Raw genomic sequence first — 17,092 nt, forward strand, 5'->3', positions numbered from 1 at the left:
ATGTTTATGGCACATAGTAGGTGCCCAATGTGTGGTCATCATTCCTAAAAACTGTTTTTCAAGATGGAAAGATGTAAGGGCCTAAAGAGACAGATTTAGGGCCCTCAAATTGGGGGAGGGGTCCTGTCCTAGCAGGAAACACTCCCCTTTGGCTCAGAGGTATTGTGTCTCCAAGGACACCTGCGGAGCTCAGGTAGGAGGAATGCTTTCTGCTGGCTTCTGGGAAACAGGTGGGAAGACAGCTATCCATGTTTAGATACCTGGAGAGCAAGTCTAGGCCCAGATGACACAGCTGGGGTGGGGGCTCTCATGGTGAATTGTCAGATGAGCAGATAAAGAAACTTGCTGCCCTCCCGTTCTCCCCGACTCCTCTTTCAGCTCCTTAACCACTGACATGTCAACCCATCTGCTCAAAGGACTGCCTGGGCCCCACTTTGAGGGGATGTACTTGGGGAGTGACCACATGCCCCAGGCCCCCAGAACCTGGCTGCCAAGGGTAACTTCTCCCCTTGTCCCCAGCTTAGCTGCTTTGCTGCTGGGGGCATCTGAAAACGGAGGGACAGCAGAATTTATCACTGTCCTAACTTGTCCATCTGTCTTCCGCTCAGAGGGTCCTGATGGGGGAGTTTCCCTGGGCCATGCTGAAGTACACGCGCATTCTTGACAGAGACACATGGCAGCGATTACACGCGGCGTTAGGCACAAGTCACTGCAGCTCAGCAGCTCCAAGTCCTCCTGAGCACAGTCTCAAACTGCCTCCACAAACTTCTTGGCTTCTGACTTCTTTTCTAAACCACGTGTGGGGATGGAGAAGGGGGAGAGGCAGGAGTCAGGGGGTACAAGAGGCCTGAGACAGGGCTCTTCTTCCCAGAAAATTACATGGGATTTCCCTCTGTTGTCTCAGTTGAGTGGGCAGCCTAGAATGATCTTCCTCACCAGCTTTCTGTCTGAGGACACAAACAGATTCCTGCCATTCTCAAGCAGAAGACTCAAACCCAGATCGCCCCGGGAAAGGGAGCATAGGGATACAGTATGAAGGACTAACAGAGCGCTTCCTGATCTGAAAAAGAAGATGGAATCTCAGCGATTTTCATGGTCACAGAACCCCCCGTGCTAAGGTTTGAGTCCTTGCCTATTTCTGTCAGGTATTTATCCTGCTTTTTCTTGCACATCTTCCTTGATGGGGGCTGCTTCCCTGGTGGCTCAGAGGTTAAAGCATCTGCCTGAAATGCAGGAGACCTGGGTTCGATCCCTGGGTTGGGAAGATCCCCTGGAGAAGGAAATGGCAATCTACTCCAGTATTCTTGCCTGGAGAATCCCACGGACAGAGGAGCCTGGTGGGCTACAGTCCATGGGGTCGCAAAGAGTCAGACATGACTGAGCAACTTCACTTCACTTTTCTTGCACATCTTCCTTGATGGGGGCTCACTATGTCTTAGGGTAGCTGATTCCGTTCTTGGGCAGCTTGGATCTTAGAAAAGTGCTTATGATTAAAAAGGAACCTGTCTCCCAGAGGTTGCTCTTGCTTTGGGCTTTCTGTCTACTTTCTCAACCACGGTGTTTCTCCAAGAGTTGCCTCTTTTCTGAGACTCGTCTGGGGAGCCCATTAAAATGCAGAAACCTGGGCCAACCCCTGACCTAGTGAATCAGAATCTCTAAGGCAGGAACCTAGGAACCTGCATTGATAAGAACAAGCCTGAGCTGTAAGATGAGCATCATGGGCCCTGAAATGAGTTGGAAGGGTACCCACATACAAAGGATGTCCAAAGGGCAAGCTGGGAACCCAGAAGATAAACTTCTTCAACTTGTTGCACTCTGCCAAATGTGGGGTCAACTCGGGAGGAAGCCATACCAAAGGGGGGTGAGCTAACCCAGGAAATCAGAAACAGCAGCTAACACTGAGCACCCACCTGTACTAAAGGCTTTGGTGTAATCCCTCTGTGTGCAGGCATTCCAGTTACCTCCATTTAACAAGTAAGAAAGCTGAGGTTTAGAGAAGCGGCTTGCCCAAGGAAACACATCTGGGAAGTGGCAGCATTGAGGTTTGTCTGATTCTGCAGCCCTGCCGACCATCTGACAACTTGATTGGAAACACCAGATCTAAACCTCCCAGGTCCGGGCCTCCTCCTTGATCTCAATGAGCAGACAAAGTTGTTGTCATTTAACTGTGGAACCTATTTTCACCCTCACCCCCTAGGAGGAGAAAAATCTCTCTAGGTGTTTTTGAGAGTTACTGGCCAGTCCTCAAAAAGGCAGGACTACCTGTGACTTCTAGGTGTTGATGCTGAACTTGGGGAAACAGCGCAGACCCTCAGGAGCAGTCCTGAGTCCTGGGGAGCTCACTTCACCCAGTCACTCCTACAGTCAAGCGCACCCCAAACATTTGCAGGGCCTGAGCAAGGGTCTAGATGAAGGCCCTCATAGCACTTCTGAATAATCAGAAGTTAGAAATTACGGCAACAAATTAAAAAAGAAAAGAAAAAGATGTGTTCTAACTTCCTCTCAGGACGAATATTTTTTCACTGTTGCCTAGAAGGCCAGGTTCAGACTTAGCATTTGAAGGAGATCCGCCCTGAAACTAGACCTCAGCCCTGCCTCCTGGAACAGTCCCCTTTCTCTTCCACACTTGATTCTGCCCCACGACCCAAAGGCCTCATATACATGTATGAAAACCACAGCCTGCACATCCCAGCTCTGTCCATGTGCCCTGCAAACAGCTGCACCTTGACCCGCTTTAGGCTGGGTAGAGTCATTGCGGGCAGCCTGCTCTGGTCCCGGCCCCTATTGGCTATCTCTGCTCCCTGAATCTATTTGCAGCAGGAGCCAATCATGGGGGCTGAGAAGGGAGGGGTCCCCTGCACTGGTGTGCCAGTCAGCCACCCGTGGGGCTGCAGTCCTTGCTCTCAGCCTGGCACCAGGCCTGGCAGAGGGGGCTGGAAGGCAGCACCTCCCACAACAAATGAAGCCCAGGGCAAGGAAATGAAGCCTTGAGATGTCACTCCAGCCTGCAAAGGAGAGAGAAGGAGAGGGAGAGAGAAAAAGAGAATCTTACACTTTAGGCAGAGAAGGAGGTCACCTGGATCATGAGATCATATCTGCTTCACGCCTCACCTAAAATTTGCTTATTTCATCCTCTTATCTTTGGATTTTAAAAAGAGTGTGTGAATCTCACTTGGGGATGATATCAGCTCCACTCCTATAGGTCAGTGATTACCAAAGTGCCCAGCAGCAGCTTCACCTGTCGTTAGACATGCCAGTCCAACCTACTGAATCAGAAACTCTGGAGGGGGACCCAACACTCTGTGCTTAATAAACCCTCCTGATGATTCTGATGCTCACTGAAGGCTGAAAACTACTGATGCAGGCCAAGAGAGTCAGTGATTGTTTCTGAGCAGAACAGTGATCCATGAGATCCTGTTCATCAAGCTGTATTCATTCAACAAACATTTATTGAGGTTCAAACAGTGTTAGGCACTGGGGATTCAAATACAGTCTCTGCCCTCAAGTTGCTCACAGTCAAACTCAGGAGCAGGCTAGTAAACAGGTAGATACACTTGGATGTAATAAGTGCTAACCTAGGATGGAGGAGGGTCAGATAAGACTTCTCAGAGGCACCTCTGTGGAAACTGGGGAAGCAGGTACTGTCAGAGGTAGAGCAGAGCACAGTGAAGGGTTGCTGGCAACAAAGGCGCTCTCCTTGACAAAACTTTCATCAGGCTCCTCTTAGCCCTCTTCTTGACTAGGCCATGACCTTGCCCCTCCCCCCACACCTGTCTTTGGGCCACACAGCTCAATCTTAGCAAAGGATCCCGCTAAGTCATCCTCACACCCTTGAGATCTGATCAAATTCCTTATCCTTCACCCTTGATGTCTAAGCCCTCAGCCTGACTTTAGCAAGAATCTGGTTAGGCCAGTTTAGCCCTTACCCTTGGTGTCTCCTCTTAGTAATTTTCCATCTATTGATCCCTTTCCTCTGCTTATTGTCTATAAATTTCCAGCTGTCTGTTGTATCGTGAGTTGAACCCCAGCTCTCTCTCCTACTGCAACAGTCCTGAATAAAGTCTTCCTTATTAATTTAACAAGTGTCAGAATAAATTTTTCTTTGACCTTGGACAGGGCAGCAGAGACTCAGAGGAAGGAAAGAACATGACCCAGCTGTTCAGGCCGTTAGGATCCCACCATGTTAGAGCAGAGTGTGAGCGAGGAGGCCAAGGACCAACAAGGAGATGAGCCCAGGGAAGGAAACGGGGCCTTGGACGGCTCTCCGAGAATTTGAGGTTTGTCCTGAAGGCAGTGGGAGGCAGGGGGAAGTTACACCCAGGAGTGTGGCATGATTAGGCTTGCATTCTAGAAAGATGTCTCTGGCAGCTGCTTCATGGTTTGGGGAATGGTTTGGGGACCCCAAGCCTGGAACCCTGAGAGATCAGTGAGGAGACTGCTTACTGTCCTTGAATGAGAAACTCAGGCATCTGTATGTTTACAGATATGTGGTTGGTTAGCTACAGCCAGGGCTGAGAATCACTGAGGTGGGAGGTGAAGAGAGCAGCCTTGGTGACAGATTGACAGGAGAGGGCAGAAGCAATGAAGAGGAAGGATGTGGAGCGGGTGGGTGGGATGTCCCCCAAAGTCAGTGGGAATCATCAGAGGTCACTCCACTTACAGTAGGCAAATCATGATCCTGAACGAGAGTGGTTAGGGTCTGAAATTCCATCCTCTTTTTTCCAGGTGCAAAAATAGTGCTGTGTTTTGAGGAGGCTAAACTTCCCATACATGGACTGTTTGTTTTAAGGAGTTTGATTAAGATTCATTCTTTCACTCTTTCATTCATTCAAGAGATGCTTACTGAGTACCTACTCTGTGCTGGGTGCTGGGCTAGGTGCTGCGGATACAGCAGTGAGCAGGGATGGGCTCAATCTAGTGGGTGAAGCTGACCTCATACAAGTAATGACTCTAGTACAGGTAAAATCACAACTGTGCTAAGTGCTATAGAGAGAAAGTCTTACAGAATCTATGATAGGGCATGTGACCCAGTCTGAGGGAACTGGAAGTCTTCCCTAAGACTGTGTGCTCTGTCCTGAGGTGCAAAAGATAAGTAAGAATTAGCCAGGCTAAGACGTCCCTGGTAGTCCAGGAACTAGGACGCCATGCTCCTGGTGCAGGGGACCCGGGTTCAGTCCCTGGCCAGGGCACCCCATCCTACATGCCACAAGAAAGATGAAAGACCTCGAGTGCCACAACGAAGACCTGGTGCAGCCAAATAAATAAAAGAACTACGTAGGCCCATGGGGAGGGGGTGTTACAGGAAGAAGGACGGCATCAAAGGCCCGTGACAGGTGCTCTTTGGCTTCACCTGCTGGATTCTTCACAGGTATGCTGGCCCAGCTTCTCCAGTCTGTGTGAGAAGGTTCCCCAGGATGTAGCCCCTAACACCCCTTTCGGAAAGCCCACTATGGAACCGGTGCTAGCATAAAACTCCATGTTTCCCACAAGAGGGGAGGATGGCCAGAGGCCTGCGTGAGTGCCCTGGTGGTCTCCAGCAAGCCAGCAGGACAGACCCAGCTGTGTCAGCCCAGACAAAGTTGCAGTGAGGTCATCCCTGTCTCAGCCGAGCTAGGGGAGGGGTGCTTCCTGACAGCTGCTCTGAAGCCTGTTTCCCTCAATTTCCATTTTATAGCTCCTTGTTCCCTTGGTGGCTGGAGGCTGTGTCTCGAAAGAAGTCAGGCTGACATTGCCAGCTGTCATTATCACGCCCTTCCCCTGGCTGAGATTGTCTGGTCACTTTCCACTTTTGGTACTGAGTCTCTCTGTGTTTATTCACTGCACAGATACTTATCAAGCACCTGCTGGGTGCTACAGTGGATGAGACTGAATCAGAAGAAAATCTGGGATGGTCTTTCCATCACCCACCTCATAGATGACCCCACACAGCCCATCAACAAATGTTTGTAGAGTAGGGACAGGGGATTGAGGTTAATGAACATTATCAAAACCCCAAATTTACCCACAACAGAACTGAATATGGCAACATGTTCTATCCAAGATTTGTAGACAGAAGGAATAAGTGAGCTAAATTCTCATTAATCACAGTAAGAAATCAATGGATACTGTCTAGAGTTGATAAATCAAGGAGCACAGGTTATAAAGCTTTGACAGAAACCATCAGGGGATGATGAGTAAGAGCTTTCAGATGTCTGGAGCCCAACGTCCAGAGATGCTGGACGTCCAGTTTCCATTGCTTCCCAACTGTGTGACTTGGACAGATGACTTCTCTACACCTTACTTTTCCCACCTGTAAATTGGGCATAAGGTTGGTGCTTACCACACTGGGCTGTGGTAAGCACTTAGGGAAACAATGTATATAAAATGTTTAGCACAGGGGCTTGGCACATGGCAAGCACTCAATAAATGCTGCTGCTGCTGCTGCTGCTGCTGCTAAGTCGCTTCAGTCGTGTCCGACTCTGCAACCCCATAGAGGATGGCCCACCAGGCTCCCCCGTCCCTGGGATTCTCCAGGCAAGAACACTGGAGTGGGTTGCCATTTCCTTCTCCAATGCATGAAAGTGAAAAGTGAAAGTGAAGTCGCTCAGTTGTGTCCGACTCTTCGTGACCCCATGGACTGCAGCCTATCAGGCTCCTCCATCCTTGGGACTTTCCAGGCAAGAGTACTGGAGCGGGCAATAAATGTTAGCCAAAGCTAAAAGCAGAAAGAGTTTCAAAAACGTTGGTCTGTAGGGAATAGGACAAAGGTGGTAGTTGGTGCTGAGGGAGAGGGCAGTTAATGTTTATTATAAGTTCTCTGAAATTAAATTTTGTGACCATATGTGTACACCTCCTCACTGAATATAAAACTTTAAAATATTCATACAAACTGGGTGATTACTGTAGAAAGCTGGTCATTGACTGAACTTTTCTGCCTTGATTATCTGCTCATTCAAGCTCCTCCCACTCCTCCACCCAATTTTCAGCATCAGTTTCCCTCATCCCCACGCTTCCATGTTCCCTTGGTTTCTGTTTTTTCTCTGTTATCAGACTGTCACCCAATCTTTTTTCCCTTTTCTGAAAATTTATTTATTTTTAATTGAAGGCTAATTGCTTTACAATACTGTGTTGTTTTTGCCATACATCAACACAAATCAGCCTATCACCCACTCCTAACTGCTCTCCATAGCACTTGGGGTCAGTATTTGCTTGTGGCAGCTGCCATAACAAAATACCACCAGGGTAGTTTAAACACAAAAGGTTCTTTTCTCATAGTTCTGGAGGCTAAAAATCCAAGATCAAGGCACTGGTAGGTTTTGTTTCTGCTGAGGCCTCCCTCCTTCGCTTGCTTCTCACTGTGTCCTCACATAGCCATTCCTCTGAGCACATATCCTGGGTGTCTCTCTGAAGGTCCATGTTTTCTCTTCTAAGAAGGATACCCATCACATTGGATTTGGACTCACTCTAACAGCCTCATTTTAACTTGATTACCTCTTAAAAGGCCCTGTCTCCAAATACAGATTCTGAAGTACTGGGGAGTGAAGGCTTCAACTTGTGAATTTGGGGAGCATGCAATTCAGTCCATAACAATGTCTTCGAGCTCTTTGGCCCCCTGGGGCCCAGGAGCCTGATGCAATGCTATTATGAGGCCCAGAGCCAAATACTAGGTATATGTCTGGGATAGACAGACCCACCTGGGCTTGCAGACTGTGGCATCTACCACAAGGTGAATGATCCCAGGGGTTCCTAGAAATGTCCACATCCCTCTCCAAGCCCTTCACACCTATTCAGATGTGTGACCGCTCATCATATGACGGTCCTAGGACTCAAGGCGCCAGAACTTCTCCTAGACTCTTTCACTACTGCTCTGTGACTGTGGACAAGTCACAGTCTTCCCTTTTCTGAGCCTGTGGACTTCCTTTTTCTGAGCCTGAATTCTCTTTTCAAGAAAATGAAGAAGTCATTTGTCCTAAAACTCGAATTCTAACTCCTGCTCCTCCTTCCTCAATCTTCAGTCTAGGAAGCTTGAGCACTTGTCTTCTGGTCTCTGAGACAGTGGTGTGTGTCCAACTCCACTGTCTAGAGACTCCTCTGCTCTTGGTGAGACAGGTGCCCTCCCAACCCCCCATTGCTGCAAGATCTGGAGGTTGCACCCAGCCTGCCTTTGTCTATCCTTCCTCTGGTTTTCCTCTGGGGGATGGGTGAGTGAGTGACCCAGACCTAACCAATGAGTCTCAGTCCTGGGATTTTTAATGAAGTTATTGAAAAAAAGAAGTCAGCTTCTCCTGGCATTGCTAGTTGTCAGGATAATATAAACTTAGAGCTCCCAGCAGGCACCCAATCACCTGGAGAGAGTGAGTTGCCTGAGGGCAAAGAACCTATAAAGAAGAAGTGGAGTTGAGAAAATTTCTGTAGCTTCATGACACCCTTTAGACACCTGGATCTTGCTATACCTGAAGGCAAACTACCCTTGACTTTGAAACTAAATAAGGCAGCAAATTTCTTTCCTTCTTTTTAAAAAAATGTATTTATTTTTATTGAAGTATGCCTGTATGTGTGCTAATTCACTTCAGTCATGTCTGATTTTTTGCAACCCTATGGACAGTAGCCCCCCAGGCTCTTCTGTCCATGGGATTCTCCAGGCAAGAATACTGGAGCAGGTTGCCACGCCCTCCTCCAAGGGATCTTCCCAACCCAGCGATCGAACCTGAGTCTCTTATATCTCCTACATGGCTAGGTGTGTTTGGCCCCTGGGAAGCTGTGTTGAAGTATAGTTGATTTACAATGCTGTGTTAGTTTCAGGTGTATAGTAAAGTGATTCAGTTTATATACATATATAAATACACAGACATACACTTTTTCAGATTGTTTTTCATTATCAGTTATTAAAAGATACTGAGTAGCGTTCCCTGTGCTATACAGTAGATCCTTGCTGTTTATCTATTTTATTTTAATTTTTATATATAGTAGTGAAAAGGGAAAGTTTAGTCACTCAGTCGTGTCCGACTCTTTGCAACCCCATGGACTGTAGCCTACCAGGCTCCTCTGTCCATGGGATTTTCCAGGCAAGAGTACTGGAGTGGGTTGCCATTGCCTTCTCCAGAGGATCTTCCCACATTGTAGGTAGACGCTTTACCATGTGAGCCGCCAGGGAAGTCCTATATATAGTAGTATGTATATGTTAATCCCAAACTCCTAATTTATCCCTCCCTCTCCCTCCCCCGTCCCCTTTGGAGACCAAAAGTTTGTTTACAATGTCTGTGAGTCTTTTTCTCTTTTGTAAATAAGTTCATTTATATCATTTTGGGGGACTCCACATAAGTGATTTCTTATGATATTTGTCTTTGTCTGACTTACTTCATTCAGTATGACAATCTCTAGGTCTATCCATGTTGCTCCAAATGGCATTATATCCCTCTTTTTTATGGCTATAATATTCCATAATAATATGACCACCATATTATGGTCATAATATTCCTTTAAGGGCTTCCCAAGCGGCTTAGTGGTAAAGAATCTGCCTGCCAATGCAGGAGACTCAGGGGATGAGGGTTCGATTCCTGCCTTGGGAAGATGCCCTGAAGTAGGAAATGGCAACCCATTCCAGTATTCTTGCCTGGAGAATTCCATGGACACTGTAGCCTGGTGAGCTGCAGTCCATGGGGTCACAAAGAGTTGGACATGACTGAGCAACTGAGTGAAAACAATATTCCACGTCTTCTTTATCCATTCATCTGTCAATGGATATTTAGGTTGTTGCCATGTCTTGGCTATTATAAGTAGTGCTGCAATGAACTTTAGAGTACATGTATGTTTTCAAATTAGAGTTTTCATTTTTCCTGGATATATATCTTTCCTTCTTTTTCTTGTTATTTATTTGTTTATTGCCCATATCTTTTTTGAACTAATTTTTTGCCACTTTCTGAGGAAGAATCTTGTCCTTAAACATTGTTTACCTTCAAGAAAATTTTTCCCATGTTCTTTATTTTTCTTACCAAACTCTTACACAGCCTTCAGGATCCATTCAAAAATCACCTCCCTATGACCCCTGCTATGGCCACCAAGAAAAATGAGAGTTTCCCTCGTTGCACCCTCATGGCAGCATGTACATTCCTCCAATAAAGCACCAATTTACATCAAGTTTTTGCATATTCAGAGCCCTCTGTTTAAATGCTTGTTCGTCTTTGAAACCTCAGTGCCTGGATCCAGGGATGCCACACAGTTTGCATTTGATGAATGAGGGAATGAATGAGTGTGTAACCTGAATCCTGCTGCTGTGACATCAGCCTTCATTTTGGTCGCTCAGAAGAAATAGAAACCAATTTGTCACTCTGCTCTGCTCGGATTAGTCACAGTTTAATCAACTACAGAGTGGCGTGATGTATTTACTGAGTTAAGTAAATGTTTGAAAAAAAAAACAATTCCAGTTTTAATGCTGAATTGTCAATGCTTTTATACACTTACCCACCCACTCCCCTTGCTACTCATGTGTCTTGTACTTACTCTGGAGGCCACACAGTATAGTAGACCCGGAGGTCGGAGAGCTGCATTCTTGTGCCCAGTTTTCTCCAGGAATGTGTGGAACTCATTTTCACCCTGAAGGAGCTGGACTAAATCAGGACTTGAAACTTCCAAGACTCACAAGAACTATAGTGTCGTCTTGGCCTCAGTGACCACTCAGCCCGTTTGTTATGGTCATATAGAAAGACAGGCCCAGTGATCCCAGATCTTACAATTTTTCAGAGAAGTTGGGAGTCTAAGGTTTTTATATAAAATGAGTGCGTTAAAAATATTATGTAGACATAGGCTATGAAGATTCAGGTACTCTCAAACATTGCTGTTGGGAGTGCAAAAAGATTTGACCCCATATGGTGAGGAATTTGGCAATATCTTTGAAAACTACAGCTGCATTTACCCTTTGACCCAGCAAATCCTAGTTCTAAGGATTTCCTCTGAAGATTCACCTCCGCACTGCAGAATAAGGTAGACACATGGTTACTTATTATGATATTATTTTAATAGCCCCAAATTGAAAACAACTTCAAATCTCTTTTTGAGATTTGGGGACCTGTTGAACTTTGGCTTATTCACACATACTGTGGAGTACTTTACAACTGGAAAAAAAGAATGGAATCTCTCTCTGTATTTACACAGCTAGACCTCCAGGATCAATTACATAATAAAAGCAAAGTGTAACACCCTGTATAGAAAAGTGCTCTTCAAACTCAAATCCCCAGCTGAGGGAGTTTTTGCAGAACCCACTGTACTGATTCTCTTCTAGCTCTCCCTGCACCTGGGGGTATGGGCTGTGTGTGTGTTTCTGCACTTGCGTGTGCCCCCGTGGTAAGTGGCTGGGACCTGTTTACTGCAGATCCCCTACAGGGACAAGCACTGTCCAGAGGACCACTGGCCAGACCAGCGTTCCATTACAGCAGCCTAGAGGAGTCATACAACTGTAACGTTGCAGAAAGACTATTGGACTGGATTTCAACAGTATTAAGTTCTAATATCAATTTTGCCCTGAACCGCCATGAAGATCTTTCTCCTTCCTTCCACCAAATACAGTTGCTATTTGTACATTCGTTTTTATAATGCCCTTTCTACCACATGCCTTGAGAACCCCATGAACAGTATGAAAAAGCAAAAAGATGGGACACTGAAAGACGAACTTCCCAGGTTGGTAGGTGCCGAAAATGCTACTGGAGATCAGTGGAGAAATAACTCCAGAAAGAAGGACGAGACAGAGCCAAAGCAAAAACACCACCCAGTTGTGGAGGTGATTGGTAATAGAAGCAAAGTCCGATGCTGTAAAGAGCAATATTGTATAGGAACCTGGAATGTTAGGTCCATGAATCAAGGCAAATTGGAAGTGGTCAAACAGGAGATGGCAAGAGTGAACATTGACATTCTAGGAATCCGTGAACTAAAATGGACTGGAATGGGTGGATTTAACTCAGATGACCATTATATCTACTACTGTGGGCAAGAATCCCTTAGAAGAAATGGAGTAGCCATCATAGTCAACAAAAGAGTCTGAAATGCAGTACTTGGATGCAATCTCAAAAACAACAGAATGATCTCTGTTCATTTCCAAGGCAAACCATTCAATATCACAGTAATCCAAGTCTATGCCCTGACCAGTAATGCTGAAGAAGCTGAAATTGAATGGTTTTATGAAGAGCTACAAGACCTTCTAGAAATAACACCCAAAAAAGATGTCCTTTTCATTATAGGGGACTGGAATGCAAAAGTAGGAAGTCAAGAAACACCTGGAGTAACAGGCAGATTTGGCCTTGGAATACGGAATGAAGCAGGGCAAAGGCTAATAGGGTAGCCAAGAGAAGGCACTGGTCATAGCAAACACCCTCTTCCAACATCACAAGAGAAGACTCTATATGTGGACATCACCAGAAGGTCAATACCAAAATCAGATTGATTATATTCTTTGCAGCCAAAGATGGAGAAGCTCTCTACAGTCAGCAAAAACAAGACTGGGAGCTGACTATGGGTCAGATCATGAACTCCTTATTGCCAAATTCAGACTTAAAGAAAGCAGGGAAAACCACTAGACCATTCAGGTGTGATCTAAATCAAATCCCTTACAATTATACAATGGAAGTGACAAATAGATTCAAGGGAGTAGATCTGATAGAGTGCCTAAAGAAATATGAACAGAAGTTTGTGACATAGTATAGGAGGCAGTGATTAAGACCATCCCCAAGAAAAAGAAATGGAAAAAGCCAAAAAGGCCTTACAAATAACTGAGAAAAGAAGAGAAGTGAAAAGCAAAGGAGAAAAGGAAAGATATACTCATTTGAACTCAGAGTTCCAAAGAATAGCAAGGAGAGATAAGAGAGCCTTCCTCAGTGATCAGTGCAAAGAAATAGAGGAAAACAATAGAATGGGAAAGACATGAGATCTTGTAAAGAAAATAAGAGATGCCAAGGAAACTTTTCATGCAAACATGGGCACAATAAATGACAGAAATGGTATGGACCTAGCCGAAGCAGAAGATATTAAGAAGAGGTGGCAAGAATACACAGAAGAACTATACAGAAAAGATCTTCATGACCCAGATAATCACGATGGTATGATCATTCACCTAGAGCCAGACATCCTGGAATGTGAAGTCAAGTGGGCCTCAGGCAGCATCACTATGAACAAAGCTAGTGGAGGTGATGGAATTCCAGTTGAGTTATTTCAAATCTAAAAGGTGGTGCTGTGAAAGTGCTGCACTCAATATGCCAGCAAATTTGGAAAACTCAGCAGTGGCCACAGGACTGGAAAAGGGCAGTTTTCATTCCAATCCCTAAGAAAGGCAATGCCAAAGAATGCTCAAACTACCAAACAATTGTACTCATTTCACATGCTAGTAAAGTAATGTTCAAAATTCTCCAAGCCAGGCTTCAACAGTACATGAACTGTGAACTTCCAGATGTTCAAGCTGGATTTGGAAAAGGCAGAGGAATCAGAGATCAAATTGCCAACATCCATTGGATTATCAAAAAAGCAAGATAGTTCCAGAAAAAACATCTATTTCTGCTTTATTGACTATGCCAAAGCCTTTGATAGTGTGGATCACCACAAACTGTGGAAAATTCTGAAAGAGATGGGAATACCAGACCACCTAATCTGCCTTTTAAGAAATCTGTATGTAGGTCAGGAAGCAACAATTAGAACTGGACAGGGAACAACAGACTGGTTCTACATCAGGAAAGGAGTACATCAAGGCTGTATATTGTCACCCTGCTTATTTAACTTATATGCAGAGTACATCACAAGAAATGCTGGGCTGGAGGAACACAAGCTGGAATCAAGATTGCCAGGAGAAATATCAATAACCTCAGATATGCAGATGGCACCACCCTTATGGCAGAAAGTGAAGAGGAGCTAAAAAGTCTCTTGATGAGGAGAATGAAAAGGTTGGCTTTAAGCTCAACATTCAGAAAACTAAGATCATGGCATCTGGTCCCATCACTTCATGGCAAATAAATGAGGAAACAGTGGAAACAGTGTCAGACTTCATTTTGGGGGGCTCCAAAATCACTGCAAATGGTGACTACAACCATGAAATTAAAAGATGTTTGCTCCTTGGGAGAAAAGTTATGTCCAACCTAGACAGCATATTAAAAAGCAGAGACATTACTTTGTCAACAAAGATCCATCTAGTCAAGGCTATGGTTTCTCCAGTAGTCATGTATGGATGTGGGAGTTGGACCATAAAGAAAGCTGAGCACTGAAGAATTGATGCTTTTGAACTGTGGTGTTGGAGAAGACTCTTGAGAGTCCCTTGGACTGCAAGGAGATACAACCAGTCCATCCTAAAGGAAATCAATCCTAAATATTCATTTGAAGGACTGATATTGAAGCTGAAACTCCAATACTTTGGCCACCTGATGTGAATAACTGACTCACTGGAAAAGACCTTGATTCTGGGAAAGATTGAAGGCAGGAGGATAAGGGGATGACAGAGGATGAGATGGTTGGATGGCATCAACGACTCAGTGGACATGAGTTTGAGTAGGCTCCGGGAGTTGGTGATGGACAGGGAGGCCTGGCATGCTGCAGTCCATGGGGTCACAAGGAGTCTTATATTACTGAGTGACTGAACTAAACTGAACTTCTACCACTAGACCATGAGTACTGGGAGACCATGAATGATCTGTTTGCTCGCTTGTCAGAGTGCCTGGCATGTAGTAGGTTCTCAGTAGTATCTACTGAATGAATGACTAAATAACAAAATGGATGATGGACGTAAAGAACTTAGCATAGTGCCCAGGCGTGGTTGTCTTCGATTACAGGTGGTGGCAGCTTACTTAATGTTAGAATGGTGATGCCTGTAAGTTGTATGACTTTAGGCAGGTTGATTAAATCCCAAGTTGGTTTTCTCATCTGTGTTATGGATACAGTGTTGTTTTGAGTATTAATAAGAAAACATAGGCAAATCACTCAGGATATGGTTTGGCACATAAAAGATAATTAGCAATGGTTATTACTAGAGAGAAACAGTGCAAAATAAATTGAAGAGTCAGGCAAATCCCTAGATTAATGTTGAGATGCTTTAAAAGGCATTGTGCAGCCTTTCTTTGCAGCTTCCGCTGTCTTCTTACGTAGGCAGCCATTCATTCATTAAAATGTGCTGGTTGAACAGATACTATGCTGGGCACCATGCCAGCTGCTAAGAGTAGTAGCAAAAAAATGAGTAATTAACGAGTCTGAGTTTCTTTGGGGGTGATGAAAATATTCTAAAACTGATTATGGTGGTGGTTACACACAGCTCTATGAATATACTAAAATTCATTGAATTGGATACTTGAAGTGGGTAAATGAATTGAATGGCATGTGAATAATATCTCTGTAAAGCTGTTGTTGAAAAGACATGAACAGTAGATCTGTGTCTACCCTTTCCTATTTGGGCAGGTTATGTCACCTCTCTACTTCAAAATGGTAAAGAACCTGCCTGCAGTGCAGGAAAGGTGAAAGATAACGGGTTTAATCCCTGGGTCAGAAAGATCCCCTGGAGGAGGAAATGGCAATCCACTCCAGTATTCTTGCCTGGGAAATCGCATGGGTAGAGGAGCCTGGGGCTATACTCCATGGGGTCACGAAGAGTCAGACATGACTGAGCATGCAGGGTGGAGGTCTGGAAAACAGGAATAATAAGTGAACCTAGCTTGGAGAGTTTTGGTGAGAATTAAAAGAAAGAATGTAAAGTGCAAACTTAGAGTTGGGTATGTAACAGGAGAGCTCCATCAATGTTAGCTAACAGGATACCCATCATCTTTATTAATATGTAAATGCTGAAATAGAAATTACATGAGTAGAGTGGGGAAAATTACCCTAGTAGTATGGGCTCTTAGCTTTACGGCATGGCCTGGAGGTGAGGGGGTGGGGAGGGTGGGGGAGGCTGGGGAGAGGGGGAGGCTGGTGGGGGGAGGGGTGGAGTCAGCGAGAAGGTAAGGGAGGAGCAGATAACACCTAATCTGGGGAAGAATCCATCCACACAAAAAGATGTAAAGGGCAGCCCTGGAAGAGGGCACAGTGCGAGCAAGGGCATGGGGGTCAGAGACCACAAAGTGAAGGTAAGGAGCTACTAGCAGTTTTACACAGAGTTCAAGGCCAGCAGCTTGAACTTCACTGTGAAGACAATGGGGAGGTCACCAGCGGCAAGAAACGTGGCAAGCCTGTGTACCAGTATAGTCACTACACTGGGAGTATGGACTTTTAAGAGATGCCGGACTGAAGTGGTGGCAGAGTTAGGCGACTACTGCAACCATTCAAGTGAGAGGTGATAAATGCTTTAACTTGGGCTCTAAGACCACGGTATCAAGGCCAAGGCCCTTTTGAGCATAAGGGACAGAGACTCACTCATAAATCCAAGGAAAGGCTATATATACATCAGGCAACCCCACAGAAGCCCTAGAGCAGGGATCTGGATCTGGGCAGGCATCCCAGAAACCTGGACTTGAACTAGGAAACCAGGAGCCAAGGCGGTTATCTTTCAGAATTAACTCTTCCAGCATCTCTGCTCCTCTGTCTTCCCTTTTAAAATTAATACACTTCTTGTGTTATTGATGGTTTCTGCTTTCCCATAACTTCTCATTGTGCGTGCGCCAATAGTAGTCTCCACCCCAGCGCCACCTGAACTTCCATCTTCAAGGACCACGACCAGCTGCCTTCTTCTCTTGTACCCCTTGGTTTCAATTTCTAAGACTAAATCTGAAGGGCTATGCTCATCCTTTTGATTCAAGTCAGGCAAATCATGGTCCAAGGACCTGGCAATAAGTGAGGCTGGTGCACAAGGTAGAGAATTTGGCCATTTGAGATAGCAGAGCTCTGATCACGGATTCTTGCAGTCACCTGAAATATGTCTTATATAGTAGGCCTAGAGGGGAAGGGATACATTTAAAATTTATTAGGCAATAAAATCAGTGTTATTAGGTAATTGTTCGAATGTGGGAGGTGAGCTGGAGTGGAGGCAGGGATGAATGACATCAGGAGTTGGCCTGGGTAACTGGGTGATCTCTCAGCCCCACCTTCCTCTCTGGTGGTGGTGTCCTCAGGGTCTCAGGAAGCTTCTCCACTTGACTCAAAATCTCAGCAGAGAACGGATGAT

General features: G+C 45.3%; 1 non-coding gene across 1 annotated transcript; it reads left to right on the forward strand.

The window, feature by feature from the left end:
• The first annotated feature begins 1,192 nt into the window (after nt 1–1,192).
• Nucleotides 1,193–1,264, forward strand: TRNAF-GAA (transfer RNA phenylalanine (anticodon GAA)). The gene has a single exon. It is a non-coding gene; the product is annotated as a tRNA-Phe (tRNA).
• Nucleotides 1,265–17,092: the final 15,828 nt, after the last annotated feature.

This window comes from Capricornis sumatraensis, chromosome 9 (assembly GCF_032405125.1).
Source record: "Capricornis sumatraensis isolate serow.1 chromosome 9, serow.2, whole genome shotgun sequence".
Lineage (NCBI taxonomy): Eukaryota > Metazoa > Chordata > Mammalia > Artiodactyla > Bovidae > Capricornis > Capricornis sumatraensis.